General features: G+C 43.3%; 1 long non-coding RNA gene across 1 annotated transcript; it reads left to right on the top strand.

Moving 5' to 3' along the window:
* Positions 1-2,337: 2,337 nt before the first annotated feature.
* LOC309441575 lies at positions 2,338-7,158 on the top strand. The gene is made up of 3 exons (XR_014184421.1): positions 2,338-2,396; positions 5,771-5,835; positions 7,085-7,158. It is a non-coding gene; the product is annotated as an uncharacterized lncRNA (long non-coding RNA).
* The last annotated feature ends 4,798 nt before the right edge of the window (positions 7,159-11,956 follow it).

The raw sequence follows: 11,956 nt of genomic DNA, 5'->3' as shown, positions 1-11,956 counted from the left end.
AAAGCACACATCTTCAGACCTAAATAAAGTTCTTGAACAGAATGCCTTACCTTGTATATCAGCAGATCCAGTTTCTCATGTTCTGGAAAATAAATGAGTTTATGTGAGGAGCATTCTGCTGGTGTTGAGGTACAATATTTGATCTTACTTCTGAAAGTTCTTTTTCATGTATGTCATCTAGCTCTGCTTTCACATTCAAAAGATACCATGTTGTCATGAGGCAAGTGTCTCATGCAGCCACTTCTGCGATAATGTAAAGGAAATTATAAACTTCGTGTATCGTAACTGATGCAATGAAAGCAGTTCTACTACCTTCATGCCATAGTATGAAGGATATAGAGGATTTATCCTGTGTAATGAAGGAGTGGAAGACCTGTGCAGCAACATTTCATGCTGTTAGGTAGAAAAGCATATTCTGCCTAGTACTTTACAAATAAAGGCATTTTGCAGCCTGACAAAGGATCTTAAATGATCCAACCCTATTAATATATTGTAACACTCCAGCAAGATCTTTTTGCTATGTGGTACAAATAATGCATGTATTTATGTCTGATGTAGGCTAGGGATCCCTTATTACAAATTCCAGATTGAATCCCTGTAAAAAAACAGATGTGAAAATATTTAATTCTATTGAAATATGTGGCCACAGGAAAACCAAAATCAAAAACATAAAACCAGAGACACCACACCATCTTGTGACAAATTTGCAGTCTGCTCTATGTTTTGACTGACCTTGTCTTCCACAGCTTGGGAGGTTCCTTCCCCAGTGCGTGAGTATTTGAATTGCAGCTCTAATAGCATATGGAGCACGTTGTCTGCAGTTATTATTACAAAGGCAATCTCAACATTGGGGTGCAGGCCGTAACAGACAGAGCTTTGGGGAGGTAGCATTTCATCCATGTTTTTATGGTAACCTTCATCATCTGGGTTTGCAGAGTCTGCAAACCCAGAAGCAAGTGCTGACTTTCTATCAAACTGTCAAAGAAATAATAAAAACCTGGACACCAAGACACTGGTGACAATCCTCGCTAGACAAAACCTGCTTAGGCATAAATGAAATTGTTCTGTTATGGAGTCATTGTTAAGAACAAGACTTTTATAACGCTTTTATATCCGTGGAAATTAATCTAATTTGTTCCCGATTTTAATTAGCCTCTTTATGTCACACTCAAGTTCCGATGCTTGCAAGAAAAAAAAAAGAATTTTCTAATAATCAGATTATTCTTCAGTTAGAAAACAGCAGAGAGATAATTTTAATTTAAAAATAAAGAGATAGAAATATTTTAAAAGAAAAATGTTATTTCTTCCAAATTACAAAGTGCTGCTCTCTGGTGTAACATTATTATTCTATGTAACAATTTATTAAATGAAGCAATTTATGGTAGCATCTCTGAAAAATGCCATCCTTCATAGAAATGAAAGCGAGTAATAGCATGAGGACTGTAAAATAAAAAGGCAGAATATCTTCTTTTAGACTATTACAAAAATACATGTATTGTCTATTTGACAATCAATACACTACCATAAAATAAAGTGGAGCTGTGGTACCATCATCATAATTTCTATTTCAAATGGTTTGCTGAGAGACAAATTGAATCTTTTATGGAAAAGAATGACAAATTGTTTAATTCAATATCACGCGCATGTTTAGATATGAGCTGAAATTCTGTTGCAACTCAAAGCTGTTAGACAAATATTTTAGGATCATCACAAGTTTAAAAACAACAGACATGTGGGAGTACATCCATTTATTTACCCTTGTACTGACTAAAAATTCAAAATGGTTTTTGATGCTTTTAAAGTACTGCTGTGGGATGTTAAATTACTGCTGAATTCTTACTGTTCTGAGATACCTTTCAACCTGCCAAGATGCATGATGATGATGATGATAATAATAATAATAACAGTGATAGTGCAGGGATCTTTAAAATAATGCAGGGCTCATTCCTGTAAGATAAACACCATTTTCACTAACCCCCGTTTTATGATTCAGCATTTCTGATGCAACAAAGTGAAATAATGGAAGTAAAATAACAACAGGTTTGTGTGGGATGGGAAAGGGAAAATGAGCACGTGCATTGTCAGAATTTCTGCAGAAATTGTAGGGAAAAAAGCTCTCATAAATGGCACTTCCCTTCCCCCCTCCCCCCAGGAAAATTCCTCCTCTTGTTTTTACTATTCACTACATTTCCTTCTTTTATTCCTTTTTCTGATCTCGTCCTTTTGTTCCCCTTCCCTCCTCAGATGCTGCTTCTTCCTCCCCGCAGCGGGGGGCTCCTGGCAGCTGGGGACAGCCAGCCACGGCGGCGGATGGCGGGGGCTCGCCGAAAGTGGGCTGCTGCTGGCGGGGGCGCCGCTGCCCCAGGAGGAGGATGGGACCCACAGTTTGCTGCCGTGTAAGTACAGGGCCTGTTTCGCTCCTGCCTTCCTCTTCGACGTGCCTCTTTCCCAGGGACAGGGTGGGTACAAAGCCCTCACGTGTGGCACTGGGAGCTTCCTACCCCTTCCCTGCACAGGGCTGGGGGCAAGCAGGAGTAGGTGAGATGGTAAATGTGTTCTCAGGTGAGGACGGGGGCTGTGAGCCACTCCTCGGCTGTGCACGGTGTGGGCTGGGAAGCGTAGGTGCTGCCTGTTACCTGCCTCCCATCTCCATCCCACAAAAGGCTGCGTTCAGGGAGGGTCCCTCCACTGCAGCCGCTGCTGCAGGCAGCAATAATCACAAACTGCCCCACAGAGATGGAAGGGAGAGGGCTGCTTTGCCTCCCTCTTACCAAAATAGTTTTCTCGCCTGTGGACACTTTGTCAGTATCTCTGCTTGGCCGCAGCCTTGCTGGCACAGGATTATGAGAAATCTTCACTTTGATAAGGGATCAGAGGTCACTGCTGCAGGGGATCAGGGGCTGATTTATTAAACAGCTAAATCTATTTAAAGTATAATTCCTCAAAGAGAGCAGTGTACTCGCGGCCACTTAAATGAGTGAGACAGTGTGCCAGTTAACGCCTGTGTTTACTTTCTGCGGGCACGAGACCCGGCTCAGCAGGCGGACGCAGGTGGTCGCAGGCGGCCGAGTCGCCTCCAGCCCGGCAGCTCTGCCGCTTCTCCGGGACTGGCTTCTGCTCGTGTCACCCCTGTCCTCCGAACGGACACCATGGCACAAATTGCAGTAGGTGCCTTGGTTTTGCTGACGTGGCTCCAACAGCGCTTCATGTGCATTGGCAACAGCCGGGGCTCACACCGGAGCTTCATGTCTGCCTGTAACAGCCAGGGCTCACTCTGCAGCCTCGGCCACAGGCTCTGGGGTGGGGGCAAGTTATGATCCCCCACAAAGTTCTGCGCAGGCACCCAGGTGTTCGGCAGCGCTGGTGCTGCGGACGCGACCCAGCGTGGGGAGTCTCGTACGCCCGATCTGTGGCCTTAACACCAGGGCAGCGGCGGCCGAGTCACCTCCAGCCGTGAGGCCGAAGGCCGCGCTGCCGGCCGGCCCGGCCCGACCCGACCCGACCCCTGCTCCTCGTTGCCCGCACCGGGCGGCGCCCGCCCGCGCCTCCGCCGCGGCGGGGCAGCTGCCGGCAGGGGGCGCTCTGGCTCCGGGAACGGGCCGGCGCCGCTCCGGCCGCGTCCCGCTCCGCGGTCCTCCCGCCGCGCGGCCTGGCACGGCAGGGACACGGACAGGGACACGGACAGGGACACGGACGGGCCGCTGCTCCGGGAGCCCGGCGGGGCCGCGGGGTCGCTCCGCAGGCGCGCTGCCGCGGGGCAGCCAAGAGGTTCGGATCTCCAGGGCAGAGCCCGGCCGCCGGCCTGGGGGGCCCGGCCCGTGGCGGCGCCCGCAGCCGCCCGGCAGGTGCGGCCCGGCCCGGCCGCGACACCCCGAGCGCAGCCGCCACCGGCGGCCCCGGGCGGCCCGGCCCGGCCCGGCCCGGCCCGCGGGGCTGGCGCGGGGAGCAGGACCGTGGCGACACAAGTTGTGACAACCGTGTTTCGGCTGTGCCCGCAGCCGCGGTTTCTTTGTGCGCCTGTCAGCACTTGGGGCGATGCTCCCGCCGCTGAGCAGGCGGCGGGCAATTCCCCTTTTCTATTGACGGAAGAGATTATTCTGAACAAGAGGAAAAGAAGAAAAGACTCTGTAATTTTTGGGGAAGGTTTTTTTAGAACATACTGTTTAAACGACAGCTGAAACCCAATATATTTTTATTTATTGGTTTTAGTTGGTGAGTTTCTTAGCATTCAGGTTGATGCTCTTTCTTTAGTACAGATATGTGTTCTAAAGAGATATGTGATTTCTTTGACCATATCTTTAATCATAGCTTATAATTACTACCTTTATACACCTATGTTTGTATGTATCTTTTGAGAGTCAGTAACAATATTTTAAAAAAATATTAAAAGCCTTCCAAAACAAATATTACAAAGGACAGAGGAAAATATGATACCCTAGCATCCAGAGCACTCTTTCCTCTTATGTACAATCTGTATTTTGGACCAAATCCTTAGCAATATAAACTGGCATAGTGAATCTCAGCTGAAGACCTAATTCCAGTGCACGACATACTCAGAATATGTAAAAGATATTCTAGAGATACGAAAAAGCATGGTCTTGCATTTCAGGAAAAATCAAACTAGACTGAACCAAAATAAATTCTTATTCTGTACTACAGTAATTATTTATAGTGACCGCACATTCTTTGGTTCCCATGCACACCGGGATGTTTTTAAACAGAAGCTGTACATAATGCTTTAATACAAAAATAGGTGATTTTTTGTGTGTGTGTGATAGGTGTGTGGTTATTTCACTCTGGGATACGTGAACAATTCTTTAGGAAATGAAATGCATTCTACTTTATTATTGCGTATATTGTAAAGACTTTTAGCAGCTTCTCTGTTTCAAGTGGCTTTAAAATGAGAAGTTTAATAGTGCCATTTTTAAAGTTTTATTTCTGTGGTGTTTTACTTGCCTGGTCAAATGTATCCAGTGCAGCGTGGTGATCAGGCAGCGTTTCAGGTAGTGGCTTATCAGTTATTTTAATGGGAGGTTTCCCAAATTTCCCCCCAAATTAGATGTTCTTTAGGAGGAGAGGCAAGTTCCCCATACTCAAAACGGATCTCTCTGCTGACTTCCCTCCCTTGGTTTCTTCGGTGATTTCTCTAATGTGTCGAGCCGCTTTGCTACAAAATAAATATTCAGAGATGGGGAGGGAGGGGGGGAGAAGGGCGGAAAAAATAGGCCTCCCAGTGAGCTATTGATTTGAAATATGAAACATTTTATTGATACAAGAAAAACCCAAACATAAGGAAGCAGTTTGATATTGCACAATATTTGAAAAAAATCGTGTGCATCTGTTTAGCACAATATACTGCATAATGACAGCAATCTTCCCTGTTTGTATCTATTCATCTGATTATACAGCGTAACAATCCTTTTTGCTACACATTTATTTACTAAAGGATATTTTTAATGGATAATAAATTAGTAAATCAGATATGATGTGCTTGGGAAAATATGTTAGTTGACTCCCTACACATAAGATAGTTGCAATTCATATTTTATGTGATATTCAGTGACACTTGCATGCGCAGACGAAGTTACATGCTTCCCTTATAGTGAAGACAAAGGAAGTTTTAAATCACTATTTAGCACTCTTTCATCTAGGCACATGTTATTTTGAAAAGCTTCAGTTTCTAACACTGCAATGCAGCACTGATGTAATGAAGAGCTTTGACTTACTTGAAGTATAACCCAGTGGCCTTCTTTTGATGCTTTTTCCATAGCTATTTCTGCTACAGCTTCCTGTCCTTGACCCAACGATACATTGTGAAGTTCTCCTGAGTCAATGGTAAATTCAAACTTGTTCCCTAAACAGAACAATATATTGTACTACTTGGAGCCAAATAATGAAGTGTTCAAACAAGCATGTGTCCTACACACAGTGTTTAAATGGCACCACATCGCATGAGTCACTGAAGTAAAAAAACAGCCCTCAAAAATACAGTTTCAATAAATCAGCTGAGGTAGGACATTGTATTGCTTTCTGGCTAGGTGTTCTGTATTAGCAAAATACCGCTGGGTCTAAAAAAAACCGCACGAGTGGAAACATTGATTCCTGCTAATGGATTCCCTACCTATTGCCTACATAAATATTTCAATGCACACAGAAGTGGGCGTGTTACAAATCTATCTAATGAAAAAATAAGAAATGATTGTCTCGCTGAAGGTAACATTACACGGAGCAATACAAGGGGCTAAACAGAAGTCCTTGCACTGGCCCTAGGAGGTCATTTGGCCAGAGGAGGGTCAGCATGTTTTCGGCACTTGTAGGCAGTGGGGTCAGAGCTGCTGCTCGAGTGGAGCTCTGCAGAGCTGGTGACTAGTGCCAGCAACACGCAGAAGGACAGGGGGCTACTGGTTATTTCAGAAAGCTGCCGGCATTCACCCAGGCAGCTGGCTGAGTCAAGCACCATAACTTCCATCAGACAGTGTGTGTTCCAGATGTAATGCCGTCTGTGCGTTAACATCTGACAGCCTCAGCAGGCATGGAGGGCCCTCCTTTATTCCTCTGGTTGTGGTATGTAGGATAGCTAAGACCAGTGGTACTGCTAACTAATTTGGTAGAAATTTCTTTTGAGTAACGCTTAAGTGCTACATTTTCTTATGATTGTTGGTAAAAGGGTCTAGTTCCAGACTAATCTAATGGTTCAGAATTTATCAGGGGACCAGTCCAGGAGATGAATGCTACTGGGGAACAGCACTACCTTCTTTGAAAGTTTTTGTGAACACTGGGCACATTTTGTTCCAAGTTACATTCAGGCAAAGTTCCCATAAATTAAGAATTACAGTTGACATAGCCTCGGGGAAAACAACAGTTAAGGTGTAAGACCCATCTATGGGGCATTATATTTTATCATGACTTCTATTTGGTAGAGATCCAAGTACAACACACGTTAGGGTCACTCACAATGCAAAATCTGTCCTTCAAAGGACTGAGGCTACTAATGCAAACTGACAGCACAAGTCATCTTGGCTGGTCTGCTGTCACACATCATTATCAGCTTCAGGAGATAACTTTTTGCTTTCCATTCCTTCAGAAATGTCTATCTTTTGGACATTCCAACTCCATTGCTTCTCCTTGTCCATGCCAGGAGCCTTCAGTGTCTCTGTTCAGGTAATAAAATTTATTGAGTGTTATCCACACTTAAAAAATACTACGTAGAGCTGGTACATTTGAGCATGAACAAATGCATTTTGAAAATCAATGTAACTGAAGTTTTTGATTTTAAAAAACCCAGTTTGTAGGATCATTATTATAGACACACTGTACCCTGATTTCTCTCCATGCAGAGTTAGCGAGAAAATCAAGTAATTGTTGAAACAGTGGTCAATGTAAATTCAGGGAATTCACAAAGCAACATTTTCTTTTTTTTTTTTTCTTTTGTAACTAAAAGCTTTAGGGCAGAACAGCAGTTAAAATAATAGGAAAGATTTGTAATACTTATCAGTGTTTATTTTCACAAAAGCCTTGGATTTCATTTGTGGCCAAATTCCCCATTTAAAACATTTTAAAAACTTCTAAAACCATGCAATGCAGACTGTGTGTGTATCATAAGCTTATAAATCATGCACATATAGAAACACTCATCATAGTACATGAATCAGTTCACAGAGGATGATTGTGTCATCTTGCAACACCAGCTAAACCCTCACCAAAGAATGGACAAAATTCTCAATGTAAGGCTTTTCTGAAATGTCTGTCTTCACAAATTAAATGTGGCCTTTTGTGTATAAGCCTTTTAGTGTGTCAACAAGGCTGGAAAAACTGAATTGTGCTCAGAAAGAGTTTTAATACAATATTCCAAGATCAGTTGAATTCAGATTTCTCTAGAAGATAAACTGTTTCTATTAAGAAATTACCAGATCAAAGATATATGGTAAAATGCTTAAATTTTTAGAAGTCTGTGAGAACCAGATTTAATTTTTCCACTGCTGTAAAAAGAACAAAAAGGAAACTCCATTATTTATCACGTTGTACAGGGATGTGCTGTGTTCTGTTACTTGATATTTAATCCAGAAGTGCATTCAGCTATGTTTTAGTAGCGAGCACTGAGTTATAGGCCATCAGAGCAGCAAGAGACAGGACAGAAATAAACTGTTGGCTGCAATTTCCCCTTTGAAAAAGAACAGGAATTTTGAGAGGGCAGGGAAGGAGTATCCTTGTCCCCAGTGGAGTTTATTATTCTCTGGAAGCAGGTAAAGCAACCCTGGCTCATGAAGATACTTTAGAATAGGAAATGTTTTGCCTTTGAAATGTACCAGATTACATGTCATTTCAAATAGTGTTCATGGCAAAGGTACCCCTGGGACCACCTTACAAGAGCTTTATTTCTTGCTTGCAAATTAGTCAGTTCAAAACATTTCTCCTCTCATCTCTGCCTTCAGCTCTTAATACCACACACACCATTTGTAAAATCGGGGATAAGAATGAAAAGATGCTGAATACAAAAGTACAATTAAAGAAAAAAAAAAAAGACTTTAAAGGCAAGAACAAGACACATTTCAGATGACAAGGAAAAGAATGACATTTTGGTGCATTTTTGGAGGCATCTCAATAAACCCTTTTTCTTTTTTTTTCCTGTTTCAGCAGGGGTTCATTGAACCAGCTACGTTTTTCAAGAGGCAGACAGACAATAGCATCTAAATTATTTTTAAGAAAGCACTCATAGCACTAAGCATCCACTACTACTAAATCTGTCTTAGAAGAGAAGGGTGGAGGAAGAAGAAAGGTCAACAAATATATGAAGTTCTTTGTGTAATGCTTCACTGACATTTTCCAACTACCTCAGCTGGCTTTTATTTTTTATTTTTTTTTATTTTTTTTTTTTCAGAATCCTGGTAAAATGCAATAAAGGATTTAAGGTTATCATCTGTCTCTCTCTAACTTCTGACATCTCTTTATAACAAGAAAGAGTCACAGCCAACGGTAACAGGAGGGCAACACAATGAATCCTAGTAAGACAGGGAAGGGGGGAGGTTCAACTTTGCTGCCCCTTTGCCCCTATTTCTTCCTCACAGAACAGAAGTGCCATCTGTTCCCGGCCCTAACATGCGTGTATTTGATTTCCATTCAGTAATAACTAACACAGGAAAAAGATTATCAAGTGATGTAAAGCACTATCAGCATTAGCCAGTGTTCCCCATCCAGTGTTTTGTTTGCACCTCTGAAGATCTGTAGATGAAATGGATATGGGCAAGTGCCTTAATTGCCTGGAATTATTCTGTTCTCTGGTAGAGGACCATATGGTCAAGGTGTGGAAGATGACCAGACTAAGGATATTTAGGTTCTTGGGTCAGAAAAAGATTTAGGAAAATCAGATGAGAGGGTGGAAGTTCAGATTCTCCAACCCGAATTTAGTACACTAACCTCTACTACTTGGTGCTGTAATAAATCATCATCATAATGCAAAAACAAGTCACAGTGCATTGTGTGAGGCTAGACAGTCAGTATTAAAGTCTGAGCCTGCTTCAAAAGAATCTGTAAGATGTTTTTTAGACTTCACAGTCAAATTTGTCACATTCATAAGTAAAAAGCCCAGCAACATCAAAGCCATCAAATACCTTCCAGTCCAGCAAACCCAGTTTAAGATCCAAAAAAATAATGTGAACGTGTTTTCTTCATAACTGGCTGCAACTGATGAAGGCAACGCGGATGCCTCAGTTGTGCCCAGTTATACCTGATGTATTATTGTTGCAAGCAGTGGGTGCAGCAGCAGATGCCAGTGAAGGAAAGGCACCTACAATGTCCTGTTTGCAAAGCAAGGTAACGACTAAACAGTAGGTGCAGTGGGATTTCTCTGTCCCAGCCTTTCAGGCCTTTCAGTGCTCTTTCTTCTTGTAGTCTATGCCTGATTATTTGAGCGGTCTCTCATTTCTTCATCTTCTCATCTTTTCCCCTTTGCTGCTGTTGCTTGCCTACCTTGTTACTGAAAGCACTTCTATGGCCAGGAATTGGCCATGGTGTCAGATGCCAGCCCTCTTCCCAAGGGCTGGGAGAAGCATGGCCAGAGCTATTATAATGTAAATAAACTTGTAAAATGGTTCAAGAAGGCAAAGCCAAGAAGATGGCTAGCAAGTAGCTTGTGCTTTAGACTAGCTTATTTTGCACAAGTCAAATATTGCTTAAGCTGTATCTGAAATCTGAAGCTGATCTGTCTGGCAAACCTACTGATGTCTCCATTGTCAAAATATGCGAGACAACATTTCATTTCTCCAAATTTCCATTAATTTCATTGCCTTATTTTCTTTCTTTTCCTCCTACACCAGGATGACATTTTTGAAGCGTACATCTAAGAGCATAATTTGATCAAATGATCCAAGGGAACTCCCTATAGACATCCATGATTATCTGTTCTAAAGGCTGGCATGCCTGACAATGGCAATTGGTTTAACCCCAGTTAGTTTTTAGATAGTAAATAGTGTTTTTTCCAAGTCAGGACTGTATTTTGTTTACACAGCTCAATCGAAGCTGTATCAAAAAAAAAAGGCAGAGTCCACCCACATGTGGTGGCAAGTGCTCTGTGCATCCCAACCTCGACCAGAGCTTGGCATCTTGCTGGAGTCAGCCTGTTGTGCACGTCCTCGTGCAAGATGCTTGTAGGTGACTTCCAGATGACCTCAAGAAGATTGGGCAGGAGTTCACTGGTTGGCTGATTTATGGTTTGGTACAGTAGATACTCTCGGCTCTGAAAACAGCTGAATCTGAATTTCTTTGTCCTCGCTTTCCCATCTCCATTTGGGATTTCACTTTCTGGATCACAGCACATGCACTGGAAGGCAAAGAAGCCTCTTTTATTAGGTTAGTATTTTCATCCTAGTCCTGACTCATGTCTTTGCAGGCTTTGGGCTCCTCTGCTCTGTACCCATTTATCACTCTTTTCAGAAGGAAGAAGGAAACTCTTGGTATGTGTGCAAAACTTAGAAGTGATCTGTGCCGAATAAGAGCAAGAACACAGCTGCACAAGACTCAGCATACTTCTCACAGACAAAATGCAGTGAGGGAAAAGATGGCACTTTAAGCTAAATCAGAGATCATTATACAATGCTCTTTCCATTCAGCTCGTTCTAGGAGGAATATGTACATGTGGCAGCAGCACTTGGGACATGAAGAGCTACTTTGAAAGTAGATACAGTTCCCAGTGTTGGAGATGAGGATGGATAGTGGAGAGTGAGAAAATGGGCTGTCTCTGCAGAGGTGCAATAGCAGTGAAATCATGCTGCTGTCCTTAACTAGAAGTCAGCCTGGACTGGCTGAGAGTGAACTCAGTTTGTAGGAAGCAGTTCAGACTGACATGTGTTACCCAAAGAGGAGGTTTCCAGGGGCCCAGCAGAGCTGGTTTGCAGCACAGACAGCTCAAGCTACAGCAAGAAGACTAAAGCAGAAGCACATGAACCCTGCCCATGTTCCCTCCTAATGTGGTGAAGCAGGAGAGCACGCCAGCGAGGCCTGAAATTCCTGAGGCAAAGGACCGCTCTGCGAGCTGCATGGCCACACGTACAGGTGTGCCGGGTGCTCGTGCTGGGTTTATGCTGGATTGGGGGAGCTCGCTGGGCTGTGAAAGCTTTTCCTTTTCAAATAGACCAATATAAATGGTCGTTGAGGGTGTAGCGCAGGCGGTCGGGCTCTTTGCACTCAGCCTCACGTTGTCAGAGGGCTTTGCCTGCTGCACTGCACTGTGAAGTGCAACAGTAAAAGCCTGTGACAGGAGGGAAAGAAAGGTGTAAGCCAGTGGTAGACTAGATTAAAACAGCAGCACACAAACACACTGACCTCTTCCTAAGTGGTAACCTTGAGTGAGAGCTAATTCACTGGATTGATTTTATTCAGCTTGTCCATGAGAAAATAGAGCACAGCAGCATTGACTGCAACTGGCCAAAAGTGCTTGCGAGCTTCAGTGATCTTTACGGTG

This window comes from Streptopelia decaocto (genome assembly GCF_964273445.1).
Source record: "Streptopelia decaocto genome assembly, chromosome: 6".
Classification (NCBI taxonomy): domain Eukaryota; kingdom Metazoa; phylum Chordata; class Aves; order Columbiformes; family Columbidae; genus Streptopelia; species Streptopelia decaocto.
The sequence above is the reverse complement of the archived record's forward strand: the minus strand, read 5'-3'. Positions and strand labels throughout refer to the sequence as shown.